Here is a 15,527-nt window from a genome sequence, read left to right as displayed (position 1 = left end):
GATGCATGTTAAATTGACATAAGAACACATAAAAATCCAAAAATACATTTTTTTCTTATTTACTTCCAGAAATAGCATGGTTAGATGTTTTTTACTTCGTTGAGTAGGTAATGGAATTTCTTTCATGGTTTTCATAGTGTTTTTGGCAAAAGTAGAATTAGCTTGTTAATTAGGGTTTACTAGGTTTTTCTTTACATTCCAGTCTTTCTCCTTTTTGCAGTTAGAATAGCATCTGTAGAGTAATCTTTCTTTCCTTTCATCACACATAGAGCTTCTTCTGAAATCTATAGAAGTTGGCTTGAGCTCCTAGTGATTTCGTACCGGCTGACCAAGTGACAACCTGTAGTGAGAACTAGTACTTGTGCATATAGCACCGACGCTTCCAAGTTTGTTACGAACTACCGGGTTGATAAAAGTAAAGTTGGTAGCCCAGGAGTTGCAACATTCTTGCTGCAATACTGGCACTCACCACTTTTTGGTGCCATTGCCAGGGAAGCGTCAGAGTATTCTGTGATTATTGCTTTCTTCTATTTCCTATTGCAACATTCTGCTAATAGTTTATTTTGGAAAAAGTAGACTAGTCATTTCTTTTCTTTCAGTTCTGCATTTCCTTGCTTTCCTTTTCAATTCTGCAAATTTCCATTTAGCAAGTTCATTTCAGCTAGTTGCAATTTTTTTTGTTCAATCACAATTTTAGTTTCTGTAGGTACTTTCAGTGTGGGGAAAAGAAACAAAAAACCAACCAAAAATATTTCCTTTCATGCCTCGTAGGAGTAGAGATAACTTAGGAAAATTTTTGCCCAACACCCCCACTACTTCACACAGCCAACTTTCTCTCTTCTTCGGTGGATGAAATCAAGAAGAACCCTTAGGTGAACATCCAATCATATTTGAAGAACCTATAGGGGAAGAAGAAGAAGAAAACATTCCTCTGGAGCCAATGGCTGAAAACAAAAATGCTAGGGGAAATGGAGAGAGAATAGAGGGTACCTTCCCCATTCGGGAGACCAATGGGGACACCAAAATGAAGAATATAAGTCCTTTATCCCTACCTCACTTCCATAGTCTGACTACAGAAGATCTTGACACCTTCTTGTTCGAGTTTCCTGTCATCTGTCGAACTTATGACTATGCAGAAGACCAGCAAAAGTTGAAACTGTTCCCTTCTACTCTCAAGGACGCATCACTGTGTTGGTTCATGGGATTACCTAGTAATAGCATCACAACTTGGGCTCAGATGCAGCAGGCCTTTAACAACAAGTATCAAGACTATTGTAGGTCAAAAGATACTAAAGAATAAATCTTCCGAATGACCATAGGAAGTGATGAGTCCCTGGAAGACTATGAAGAGAGGTTCCAACTCAGTTACAAAAGGGCCAGGTGTACACTTGACCCTGAGTCTCTGAAGTTGGTCCTACTCAGGGGAATTCGGGAAGACCTTTCAGACATCCTCCATCTATTGGCCGGGGGAGACATCTACCAACTATTCTAATGAGGACATAAAGACTGTTTTTATAAATCATTCTAGAGCAGCCAGAAAGAAAGGTAGGGGGAGTCAACCCATAGCCAGTACCTCTTCTTCCAATTCATCCATTAAAGGTGAAATTGGAAACATGATGGAAGACTTCAAGAGTGAGATGTTGTACACTCTTGCCCTGCAAATGGATACCTTACATATCAAAAGAAAACAAGAGGAAGCAGAGATGGCTTTGGCCATTTTTTTCCCTAGATGCACCAGGAGGCATCTTAGCAATGAATTCCTATTGAACTCTATAGAGGTTTGTTCAGTCTGTGAAGAAGATCATTCTATAGATAAGTGCCCTTCCTTGCCCAAACTTAAAGTTGTATACCAAGGGGCCAAAGGAGTCACTGAATAGATCCATTACATAAACCAAAGGAGGCCACATGGATCTAGACCATACCAGCGGGGGATGCAAGGGAAATCTCAAGCATACTACAACCCCAACCAAGTCACCTCCATACCTTCTTGGGGCCCCCCTGCTCATCCTTCCTAGTCCATGCCTCCTCCTTGGTCCTTCACATCTCAATATCATGCCCAACCAGCCACCCATTCATTTCATTCCTATGCTCAGCCGCAACCTCAGTGGAATGCATCTCATCAGGGGTGGAGGCCCCAAGACAACTCCCTTCCCACTCTTCTGCCTCCACCACCTGCCCAAACACAACCATTACCTTCTTCTCCACCAAGGAAACCCCAAATTCCTAACCAGCCAAATTCGAACCTGAACAACAGACAGACTCATCAAGTGTATAGTGGGGAACCATCATGCCCAACTTATGTTGTGGAGATTCAAGAAATTAACTTACGATCTGGGAAATTTCTCCCAGATAGCCAGCCTCCACCCAGGGAGGTTGAGGATGATTAAGAGTAAAGCAAATCTACCCTTTCCTGAGAGACTATCCATGACAATCCAGCCTACCCCAGAAGATACTGAACTCCTGGGAGAATTGAAACATTTATGTGTGAAGATACCACTTCTCCAAGCCATAAAAAATGTGCCTATCTACAATAGGTTGATCAAAGAGAAGTGCTTTAAGCATCCAGGAAGGTGCAAGAGAGATGCCCCAACCATCAATGTCATAGGAAAACTATCCAACCTGATGTTGGGGCAAATAATTTGTCCAAAATATCTGGACCTTGGAAGCCCAATAGTTGATGTCCACATCAATGGCACAATGGTCCCACATACCTTGATTGATCTAGGAGCTACCACTAATGTGATGAGAAAGGACACAATGCTCAAACTTAACCTCCAAGGCTCCTTGAGGAAGACCACGATAGTGTTGCAGCTAGCAGACCGCTCCATAGTGACCCCTGAGGGGATTGTGGAATATGTGATGGTCTCCATTGATTCTTGGTAGTACCCTGCTGATTTCTTAGTTCTCCAGCCAAAGGTAAAGCTCACTGGGTATCCTCTCATTCTGGGAAGACCCTGGATGGATACAACTGATGCCTACATCAGCTACCGAGCTGGGAACATGACCATAAGGAATGGGCACATGTCCAAGTAGTTAATCCTATATCCTCCTGCCCAACCCTTGCTAGAACATTATCTGCCTCTCTAGTTGGAGGAGGAGGATGAGGATGAAGTTTATTTTGCACCACTTTGTACATTAGAAATCACCATGGGGGGAAAACCACAAGATGAGGATGATATGATTGAAAATTTGATTCAAAATCCACCTACCAGTGTATCACCATTAGAAGACATAGTAAGAGAAACCCAAAACAACCCCTCAACTAATCTCTGTGTGGCTGACCCCACTTCTCTCCATGTTAAAAATATAGAGTTCAGCCCAGAAAGAACACTGAAAATCAATCCATCCCTATCTACTTCCTAGGAGAAGGAGCTATGTAGGATATTGAGAAAACATCTAGATGCCTTCGCCTGCAGTTATAAAGAGATGGAGGGAGTGCACCCTTTAGTATGTACTCATCATATATACATCAAGGAAGATTGCAAGCCAGTCAGGCAGCCTCAAAGGAGGATGAACCCAACACTTAAAGATATTGTTAAGGAAGAACTGCAGAAATTACTTGATGTAGGATCCATCTATCCCATCTCCAATAGTGAATGGGTCTCTCCTTTGGTATTAGTGCCAAAGAAAAATGGTAAGTTGAGAATCTGTGTCGACTATCAGGAATTGAACAAAGCCACTAAAAAGGACCATTTTCCTCTACCTTTCATAGATCAAGTGTTAGACAATATGACATGGAAAAAAAATTTCTCCTTCCTAGATGGGTTTAGCGGGTACAATCAAATTCAAATCAGCCCAGAAGACCAAGATAAGACCACTTTCACTTGTCCTTGGGGTACCTTTTCATACCAGGACCTTCCTTTTGGTTTGTGTAATGCTCCAACCACTTTCTAAAGGGTGGTATTGAGTATATTTTTTGAACTGGTTCATGATGCAGTAGAAATATACATGGATGATTTTACTCCTTATGGCTTTGACTTTCAGGAAGCTTTATCTAACCTAGGAAAAATTCTAGATAAGTGTATTGAGATGAACTTGTCCCTCAGTTCGGAAAAATGTGAATTTTTGATGACTGAAGGGATTGTGCTAGGTCATGCAATATCTCAGCAAGGACTGCAGGTGGATCCCAACAAAATTGCCATCATCCAAAGGGTCCCACCTCCTCAAAAGGTGAGAGATGTCATAAGCTTCCTAGGCTTAGCTAGATATTACAAGAGATTCATTAAAGACTTCAATAAATTAGCCTCTCCTTTGTTTGGCCTCCTAGGCAAAGATGTTGAGCTCATATGGTCAGAAAACTATCAAGAAGCCCTAGATACCTTGAAGAGCAAGCTAGTGATCGCCCCAATTCTCAGAGGCCCAAACTGGGCCCTACCCTTTCACATTCACACAAATTCCTTGAACAAAGAAATAGGAGTAGCCTTAGGACAAACTGATGAAAAGTTACCTTATGCCATATACTTTATAAGAAAAAACTTGTCAAAGGCAGAGTTAAACTATACAGTGACCGAGAAGGAACTCCTAGCTGTCATGCATTCCTTAAACAAATTCATACATTATATCACAGGCTATCAAACCTTTGTGCACACTGATCATGCTGCAATTATATATTTAATGAACAAACCAGATGTAAATTCTTGCATTATTAGATAGTTTATTTTACTGCAGCAGTTTGATCTGACCATTATTGATAAACCTGGTAAAGAGAATGTTGTTGCTGACTTTTTGTTTAGAGTAAATTTGCCTGCGGGTGAAGAAGGGATGGTGGATGACCAAATGCCAGATGAACACCTATTTGCTATATCAGTACACTCTCCAAGGTTTTTTGATATAGGAAAGTACTTGGTTTCAACACAGTTCCCACAACACCTATCCTCAAAAGAGAAGAGAAACATAGTAAAGAAAAGCACCCCTTTCACCTAGATTGGAGGCAATCTCTTCAAACTTGGCCCAAATCAGATCTTGATAAGATGTGTCAAGGAGGAGGAAGTCTTTGACATCCTCCTGACCTATCATGACGGGCCTTGTGGAGGTCATTTTGTAGCAAAAAGAACCACCTTCAAGATATTGCAAGCAGGCTACTACTGGCCCACTCTTCATCAGGATGTGAGGAGATACATGAGCCAGTGTGATCGATGTCAGAGGATGGGGAAACCCACTCCAAAGGATGAAATTCCCATGCAACCTCAAGTGACCTTTGAGCCATTTGAGAAGTGGGGCATGGACTTTGTGGGGCCTATCAACCCCCCTTCAAAGCAGAAGCAATACATCATTGTGTGCACCGACTACCTGACAAAGTGGGCGGATACAAAAGCAATCAAAGTAGTAACAAAGGAAAAAGTAGCTGAGTTTTTTAGGGAAAACATATTCTACAAGTTCGGGTATCTAAGAGAGTTGATCACAGACCAAGGCAGTCAGTTCACTTCCAACCTAATTGAAGACCTACTCACACATCATAAGATCAAGCATAGGACTTCCACCCCTTACCATCCATAACACAATGGGCAAGTGGAGGTCACTAACAGAGCATTGGAAGGGATCCTAACCAAGGTAGTTAGAAACAATAGAAAAGACTGGGCGAATAGATTAGTTGAGGCCACTTGGGCCTAGAAGACAACATGGAAGACCACCACTGGGTTCACACCCTATGAACTGGTCTATGGGAAGAAGGCTTTGCTATCAACAGAGTTTGAATTCAATACCCTAAGGATGGCATCTCAGCTCAACCTAGACCTCAGCCATGCACAGAAGGAGAGATTACTTCAACTCAATGGATTGGATGAATACAAATTGCAAGCCCTTCTCCATACAGAGGTAGTTCAGCTTCAAAGAAAGATATGGCATGACAGAAATATAAAGGAGAAGCAATTCCAAGAGGGAGATTGGGAACTACTCTATGATTCAAGATACAAGGATTTCAAAGCAAGTTGAGGACAAGATGGCTGGGACCCTACACTGTGGAGAAATGCAATGACAATGGTTTAGTTCTGATCAGAGCCATTGATGATGAAGTCATCCCCATGCTTGCTAGTGGACATCGGTTGAAACTCTACAAGAAACCCCTCCCCAAGAGAGAGCTTATTGAAGATTTGAATAAAACAGTGATGGTAGTGGAGCATGTCTTAGCTTCCACTTCACCCACTCACTAAAGAAAAAAGAGAAAAAATAAGGACTCAAGTGAAAAACTCCATGAGGCGCTTGAGTCCCATCATTGTGTTGAAAACGTCTTTTGAGGTGACCCAGTGATGTCAAAAAAAAGGGGAAAAGAATAAGATCCCTGGGTGAAAACCTCCCATGGAGGTACCCAGGGCAGGCAATTAAGGTGAAAACCTCTCTGAGGCACCCTAGTTGTTTTCAAAAAAAAAAAAAAAAAGAGAGAGAAAATGAATTTTTATCGCATTGCAGGTTTGCAGGAGGACTACAGGGAGCAGAAAAAGGTGCCAAGGGGAACCTGACATTCATACCAACATCCATCTCATCTTCTCCACACCTTCCTCCATCATTTTTGGCATCTCTTTCACCCCACTGTACCTCTTCTTCCAAAACTGTGTTTTCTACAGGAGGCTTTTGTAGGAATTATAGAGAACCAAAAGTGTCTATAGGATGTAGTTTGAGGGACAAGAAAAGCTTCATGAGGAAACTATAATCCCTCTTACCATCTTCAAATGTCCTTTCCATTTCCAAGCATCATTATTAATTTATTTTTTCTTCCCTTTCCAAGAAAAAAACACAGAAAAACAGTTTTTCAGTTTTGAAAAAAAACAAAAATAAAAGGAGGAAAAGCAACCATTAGCTTTACCTGGAGCTTACCTACTGTTAGTGTCAGTGTCTTCACACTGCCATCAGTGATCAAAATTTACTCTTTTGAATTTCATACTAGGAGTCCCATTCTAATGAGTTGTATTCCATTAGGTCATGGATCTATTTATTGTAGGGTTCATTTCAGTTTTTCCCTCATGATATGTACTTATTGACCTCCTTTCATACCTTTTTGTCATGATTCATGCTCATTTTCAGTTCATTTCATCAATTACATAGGGTTTCAGTCTCATTAGGTCTTAGGGTTTTCACCATGGTCAAATTTCAGTGATTATTGTTAATAATGGTTAGCAGAGACATGAGGAGGTCAAATAATCATCAGAAGGTCATAATTTTTTAATTTGTAAGCTTAATGAAGTTCTCACCTCAAATCTAGTTTTGAGGTGAAAACAAAGCATTTGTATTTCATATTTAAATTTGATGTAATTTTATTTTTCTCATATGTAATAAATGGTTCCATGCTACTCCTAGAAATCTAGTGATCTTGCCAAAGTACTACCACTGCAAAAATCAAAGAATTTCAATATCAGTTGACCTATCAAAACAATGAATCCAAGCATAAAAAAATAGAGTATTTGAAGAAAGCACATAGACATTATAAAAGTGGGTTTTCACCATCAAAAATCAAAAAGTTGAAAATCATATAATGCCCATCCTCTATTGATCATTTCATTATGCTAATGTTGAAGTCAAAGTGCCAAAGGAGAGCTAAGAAGTGATTTTTAAGTGTCATTGAGCAAAAGAGTGAAGTAGTTGCATTTTTGGAGAAATTCTAGCCGGTGTTGCTCATCTGAGGCCGACGTTGCGCATCTGGGAGGCGTTGCGCACCTGGTAGGGTTTTTGAGTGTAAAATTTCACAAGCACTGCACATCTAGGAGGCGTTGCACACCTATGTGAGGCACTGTGCATCTACCCAACCAAGCTCCAGATCGCTCAAAACGCTCTACAATTGCCAAATTTACCTCAAAGTCATCAATTCACTTTCTTGCAAGTAAGTACAATCATCATATCATATGATATAGGGTTTTGATTGCTAAGCTTGGTATTTAGCATTTTTAAAAATTAAAACCCTAGCCTCTAGGGTGAAACCCTAGTTCTCACCATCTCTTCATTGTTTTACTTACCCTATCCTTGCCATTATTCCCTAGATGAAACCCCATTCCCTTTTACCTATTTCCTAAATCCCATTCCCCTCATACATTTTTCCCATTCCCACATTCCCACTTACACTCTCTCGAAACCCTAAAAATCCCATCCACACTCCCTAAAACCCTACTCATCCATAAAAATCTCTTCATACTCATCTTTATTTCATCCACCCTTCCCATCATTGACCACAAGTGTTCATAGCTGCAAAAAGCAATGGAAAGAGACGGTGAGTATGAGTTTGAAGAAGACACCCTTAGTGACAGTTCTAGGGAGAGAAACATACAACAAAGGAAGCATCATAAAGGAGGAAGGATTATAAGAGAGGAGCCCACTAGTTTGAGGGAGTTTCAAGCCTCTCCACTTGCCATTTCTTTCTTTAAACACCAGGCATGTTTTGATTTTTGTGAGATGATAGAAAGAGTCAAATTTCATCATGAGTTGGCTAGGCTATTTGTGACACATTTTTACAATAATGAAGTAACCCTTGCTGGAATAACATTCACCATATCACCAGCTGTCATCTCAGAGGCTACAGGTATTCCAGATGTGGGTGAAAATTGGAACAAAGGTCAGGATATTGATAGGGAGTACTATGAGCCTTACATCAAGGCTAGATACAAAGACAAAATGAAGAGAGTATTCCCCTTCAAGTTTTTGGAAGATAGGTTTTCTCCATTGATCAAAATCATTATCAAGTACTTCACTTGTGAAGGTAGGTTCTACCGGTTGTATGCCTACCACATTAGACTGCTAATGCATTTCACTAGAATAAAGATGATGAATATCCCTTACTTCATGTTCAGAAACATTGAGAAGATGGAACATATTGTAAAGAGGAAGCCATACCCCCAACAATTGAATAGAATTTTCCATTAATCTTTGATTAAAATTATTTTTCTACATTAGCTGAACCTTCTTAACATGCCATGGGAGACTTTCATTTCTCATGAGATGTTCAAAGGCCCACAAATATTTAAATCAGTACATCATGAAGAAGGTGGACCTTCAAGCCATGAAAAAGTCAAGGAGACTAAAACTGTTGGAGTGCCAGTGTTTGTGACATATAAGAGGGGTACTAGGAAACTTTTTGCAGCTGCTAGGTGAGTATTATCTCCACAAGGTGTGGAAGGGGCTTTGCTATCTTCTTCAGCAAAACAGGTACAGGATGAGCAGAAAAGTAAGGGAAAAAGCAAGGGCAATAGTAAGGGCAAGAAAAAGGTGCAAGAGAAGGATCTTAGTGATAAGCAGGAGAGATATTTCAATCTTGTTGAGCATGAGGAGCCACGACAGCATTTTACTCATCATGGAGTTGATATTATTGATTTGGAAGCTCAGGATACGAAAACTGTCAAAGACATGATCATAAAGGATCAAGATGCTGAAACACAATCCTTGTCAGATAACTTAGAGAGGGAAAAGTTCATCATCAAATATTTAGAGCAAGGAAATAAGCAATTGAGCGATAAGCAAGTGCTCATGGAGCTACAAATGATAAAAAAAAAATAGGCAAAAGGCCAAGGAGGCTAATGTCCCATTGACCCCTATTGAGCAACAGATTGAGAATTATAGGGAAACTTGGCTTGAGAGGGTTAGCATACACCTTGAGGGGCTAATTGAGAAGGCAAAAAAGGATAAGAAGATGCTTCGCCACATGGCCTACCACTACATGACCCGCAACAAAATCTGCAACATAAGGATGAGGAAGCTTAAGGCTAGGTTAAGGAAGCCCTTAAAGAGAAAAAGGGGGCAAGATAAGTTGAAAACCCTAGCTTAAGCCTCACTATCCCATCAAATCAACTAATGGTGGTGTCCCATGCCAAATTTGGGCAAGTTTTGAGGATTTTTTGTCTTTTTCAAATTTTGAAATTTTGAAAACCGGAAATTGGCCCGAATGCACAACGCCACCAGCGCTGCGCTTTTCCCTGGAGAGCTTGTTGGAGGAAAGGCTTATATATTTTTATTCATCATGATGAGAGCATCAAACCCAGAAAAGTTCAACAATTTTGGAGCAAAACTAGGTCGTCAAAAGGTCAAGAAACTACCAAAAAATGACCTCTTTGCCTCTTTTTGGACACACAAAAGAAGCCTTGGGAGATTTCACTTTTGAGGAGGCAAATTACCTCCAAATGGAATAATTCAAGATGTTCAGAAAACTATATAGGAATACCTTTCCAATGAGCTATCTTTGGCTCAATTTGACTAAGGTGAAGGCCTTCAAAACCAGGTGTGAAGTGGCACTGTGTTTTTGCCTCATGGCATTGCGCCTTTGGCTAGTTTGCCAGAAAATCAATTTTTCGCCTACTTTTACTGCAAGTTGACTTTCTTTCTATTCATGGATGATTTTATGATTGTAATTAATGCCTTGGTATGTAAATGTAATAGTGAAATGATCTTAGAGGGTAGATTCATCAGTTTGAGGTGGTTTGGGGGTCAATGAATCAGTCTCCATGCTTATAGAGGCAAGTTGTTCCACTGCCTATATTCCTGTTCCCTGTTTGGAAATGGTTGTAACAACTCCTTTTCTCATGATTTCGACCCCTGATGGATAGCATAGGTGGTTTGATGTCTATATTATGTATTTTTTCTATCATTAGCAAAGGTTGGACTCTCTTGGATGCTCTAAGCTACATTATACACCTTTATCAGCAGTTTGGCAAGGAAATAAACCAAGATTTGCAGCTATTTTTATGGGATACTTGTGGTATGGTGTTTTTTCATAGTTTCTTCTTTTGTTATCATTTTTTCCCATGTTTTATGTGTGCCACAATCTAATTCATTGCTTCTAGTTGAATGACATCAAGATAGATAGGTTGAATTCATTATTTACAGTGCTCTGCCTTGGGAAGCCATTTAGTTTTCTATGTTTTCAACTGTTTGAGAAGGATACATGATATTTACATGCCCTTCTCAGCTCCTCACCAGTCTTATACCTCTCATATCACTCAATTTCAAGTGCCAAAGCACCTACCTACCTTGCCCCATAGAACACCCTGCATCCTGACTTGATTTCTCGGACTCAAAACTGCCTGGCTCCATTTGATCTGGCAACAAAACCAACAAAAATCAATCAAAAACCCTAGACCTACTATACCTAGCCTAAAATCCATATTTGATCCAGTCATCTTGACTGAGATTCGCAAGGAGAGAGCCCTCTCCTGACCTGGTAGGGCTAGCTACCAGGTGAAGCTTGGTTTGTGGTTACCTTAGCATTACCTGCCTTCAGCCTGAGGGAAATCTAGGCTCTAACATAGTGGGGACCATACTGGGGAATGTAATTTTATGTTCCTCAAAAAATTTATCAAATTTCGATCTGATTGTTGATGGTAGACAACGATCAGACATGTGAAGGCTGAAATCATTCACCTGGCGACTCTAAATCAGTTTCGAGATCAGATCCAAGGACTCCGCTGGAGGATGAACCTAACTAGCAAAAACATGAAAGGACAATATGGAAAGATCAAGTATTCAAGTTAGAATTTCATCCAAGACATTATGTTCTTTGTTATAAATTATTTCTTCTCTTTTCCCGAGAATGTCAAGAAGGATTTACGAAGTATATTGTATTTGAGAAAAGATCTTAGACCTACATTTGATTCTTTCCCTTTGAAGATTGTGAATACCAAATATTCACATGCCTATGATCTTGATCAAGACCCTTCTTCTGAATCTTGTGATGACCGTCTTCAAATTGATGAGCCTCAAGAGACCAAGACTGATTCTACACCTTCTGTACATTTTCCTATACCTTGTAAAATTCCAGATCGATACAAACCTCTGATTTTGACTCCTATGTCCCATGCTTTCCCTAAAAATCATTACCTATATTTACCATGATTTGATGGTGATTGTGACAATATCACTGCTGAGAGACACATACTGAATTTTGATTCTTTTCTTGACCTTTTTGAAGTTGATGAAGAGGACATCAATGTTAGGCTTTTTGCTCTTTCTTTTCAAGGCAAAGTCAAGAGTTGGTTCAAAACCCTGCTTCATGCAAGCATATCAGATTTCCAGCAGTTCGTCAAAGTTTTCCTCGACAAGTGGGTGGTCAAACAAAACCCTTTCTTGATTCTAGAGGAGTATAACCAGCTGAAAAGACTACCAGGGGAGACAATACAACAATTTTCTTCTAGATTTAACCAAGCTTATTATTCGATGCCGGTTAATATAAGACCTCCTCTTGGATTTGCTCTCTTGCACTACTCGGAAGCCTTTGATCCAAAAATGGAGTTCCAACTGAGGGAAAGGATCCTTGCAACACTTGAAGAGATGAAAAACATTGCAGTAGATGTAGAGGCTAATTTTCTGATCAGAGGGGCAAAGTTGAAGGAAGAAGAGATGAAGAACATAGATCCAAAGGAATCGACATCTTTAGAGGTAAAGCTTGACATTTTGGTAAGTGCAGTGGAAGAGATGATGCAAAATATCACCACAAGGAATGAGTATGATGTTCAAGACCATGGCCCACTGATTGAAGAAGAACAAATGGCTGATCCAAAACATTTTCTTTCTTATCACAGTTGTCATATATCTGATAATGATTGTTTTATAGACCATCTTAGAGAAGAGAGAGTTGTTGACCTGACATGTATGCTTGATGATGTGTTTTATACTGATGATTTCCCTAAGTTTGATCAGTATGATGATGATTATGTTCTCCAAACATAAGGTAATCTTGCAGACAAATCAATAGCTAGTTTGTGGAAGGAGGAAGTTCACTTTCAGCTCGAATATAGTGATCAACTGTTACATATCAGCTATGGAAGTGAGGAGGAAAGTGCAGAGAATTTTGAAGTGAAGGATCTTTGCCTTTTTGTTTTACTTCGTTTTAGTTCATCAGAGACAACTTTCATGCAATCAAGAATCAACCATCAATAAATTTTGATCTTGACCATCTTGAGGGCAATGAAATCCTTGTTCAAGACTTCTCATTTCTAGATTTGCAGCCCCCGAATGCCATTGATTGTCAAGTTGTAGATGAAGACTTGGAAGCTAGAACATATGATCAAATGATGCAAGATGATTCCATACCATTCTGTTTTGAATCATTTCATTTTTTGAAGGGAAATTTGCATAGTACATCTTCAATAAAGGATGAGTAGCCTGTACAAGATCATGGAATCTCATTGAAATCAATAGAAAATGGGTTGCAACAGTCTTTTCAAGTTTTACACGATCCAATAACTGATGTGTTGGATGATGTCTGCAATCAAATTCCTTCTCCATTAGTTAACTATGAGTTTGAAAAAGTATTGATACAAACTTGATCCGGTAGCCATTTTCTTTTTCACTTTCAGTAGGAGTCTCGTCACAAAGCTCAGATGAAAGTTTGCATTCATGGTATGAGGAGAAGAAAAGTAATCCATTGGATGAGATAAGTCCCAGTGCACATGAATTTCAAGATCCTTATGCAGTATTTTTGGAGTCAGATAGAGCATCCATATTATTCAATATGGGAAAATTTGGATTTGTTTACAAGTTTTCATGGGAGTTGCATTGCAGTAGTTTTCTCTTCCTTCTCATAAACAAGAACTTGCGGATAATTCAAACAGTAGCTAGAATTCTCACTTGGTTGCATTGGTTATTTCATTTCACTTGATTAGGTGACGAATCAAACAGTTAGAGTAGGTTTTATTGAATAAGCTCCATTTTGAGTATCTTTTCCAGTTTGCAGTTGTGTTTTAGTATCAAGTCAGTTTTTAGTTGAGTTTCAAGTCAGTTGGCGTCTTTGAGTCATCAGTATTCAGTCATGTATTTTAGATTGTGCTTTTCTCACTCCATGCCCAATGGATAAGGCTACTAGGTCTACGGTGTTCTTGGCACCTCCAAGGAGCTACCATCCCCATTGGAGCCAATGTTAGTGACGGTGTCTTCACACTACCATCAGTGATCAAAATTTACTCTTTTGCATTTCATACTAGGAGTCCCATTATGATGAGTTGCATTCCATTAGGTCATGGATCTACTGATGGTAGGGTTGATTTTAGTTTTTCCCTCATGATATGTACTTGCTGACCTCCTTTCATACCTTTTTGTCATGATTCATGCTCATTTTCAGTTCATTTCATCAATTACATAGGGTTTCAGTCTCATTAGGTCTTAGGGTTTTCACCATGGTCAAATTTCAGTGATAATTGTTAATAATGGTCAACAGAGACATGAGGAGGTAAAATAATCATCAGAAGGTCATAATTTGTTAATTTGTAAGCTTAACGAAGTTCTCACCTCAAAACTAGTTTTGAGGTGAAAACAAAGAATTTGTATTTCATATTTAAATTTGATGTAATTTTATTGTTCTCATATGTAATAAATGGTTCCATGCTGCCCTTGGAAATCAGGTGATCTTGCCAAATTACTGCCACTGCAAAAATGAAAGAATTTCAGCATCAGTCCACCTATCAAAGCAAAAAAAACAAGCATCAAAAAATAAAGTATTTGTTGGAAATAATACTGAGAGGGGGGGTGAATCAGTATTATCAAGCAATTTAATAAATCTTCCTTATTTGATCTTTGAATTATTTTTGCATATCAGTACCATAAAATAATGAGCATGAAAAATCAGATAGTCACACCAAAGAACACAAGATGTAAGGTGGAAACCCAATGTGGGTGAAAACCACCTGCTGCAATATGTCTCTATCTTCTTTCAAATTAGAAACTTCTTTTACAATGATTTTGTACTGGTGCAGTCCTTTACCAGTACGCAGGCTACAACCTGCGGAGAGCTACAACTCTCTCTCTTTCTCGTTTTCCAGTCTACTGCTGGAAGGGAGCTACAACCCCCTACTTCTTATCAGATGATCAACAAAGACATAACAGATATAGACCATTACAGATATCAGATCAGCAATAACAGAACTAACCCAGAACACCTTATCAACAGAGAAATTCAATCAACAGAACATCTTAAAACAGAGACGCAGTTTTTCTTTCAATGGCCTGCGATCAGACGCCGTTAACCTTCTGCTACTCTGCGTCCACACGCAGATATCCTTCTGCTCCGCTGCGTGCCCACGCACTGTTCCTGTGACTGCTCTGCGTTCTGTTGCTTCAGGGACGCACCCAAAGATACTATCGTGCCGCGTCTTTCGCTACAGAGACGCACCTGAAAAAATTATCGCGCCGCGTCTTTCTGCTTCAGAGACGCACCTGAACCTTGATCTCCCTGCGTCCCCACGCAGGTCTCTCTCTACTGTACTGCGTCTCGGCGCACTTGCCCTTTACAGTATCTGCGTCCCGGCGCACTTTCCCTTCACTGAACCTGTGACCCTTCAGATGTAAATGATATGAAGACTTCAGAACAGACCCAAACAGTCAGATCTACAGATCTGATCATGCACCATAGAGATCACAGTCCATTAGAAGATTCGCCCTCTTAGATCTGGACTAGATCTCACCAAATAAGATATTCAACCCAAGACAATTGCTCAATCCAAATGAACACCTTTGCTTTATATAGGCAAGCTCCTCCCCAAAACATGGAACAATACCACGAGGCGACACCATAGAAACACAAAACCGTCGGCTAGATACCACACAAGAAACCCCCACGTGCCTTG

This window comes from Pinus tabuliformis, chromosome 7 (genome assembly GCF_031772625.1).
Source record: "Pinus tabuliformis cultivar Carrire ecotype Pingquan chromosome 7, CPIR1, whole genome shotgun sequence".
NCBI classification, from domain to species: domain Eukaryota; kingdom Viridiplantae; phylum Streptophyta; class Pinopsida; order Pinales; family Pinaceae; genus Pinus; species Pinus tabuliformis.
The sequence above is the reverse complement of the archived record's forward strand: the minus strand, read 5'-3'. Positions refer to the sequence as shown.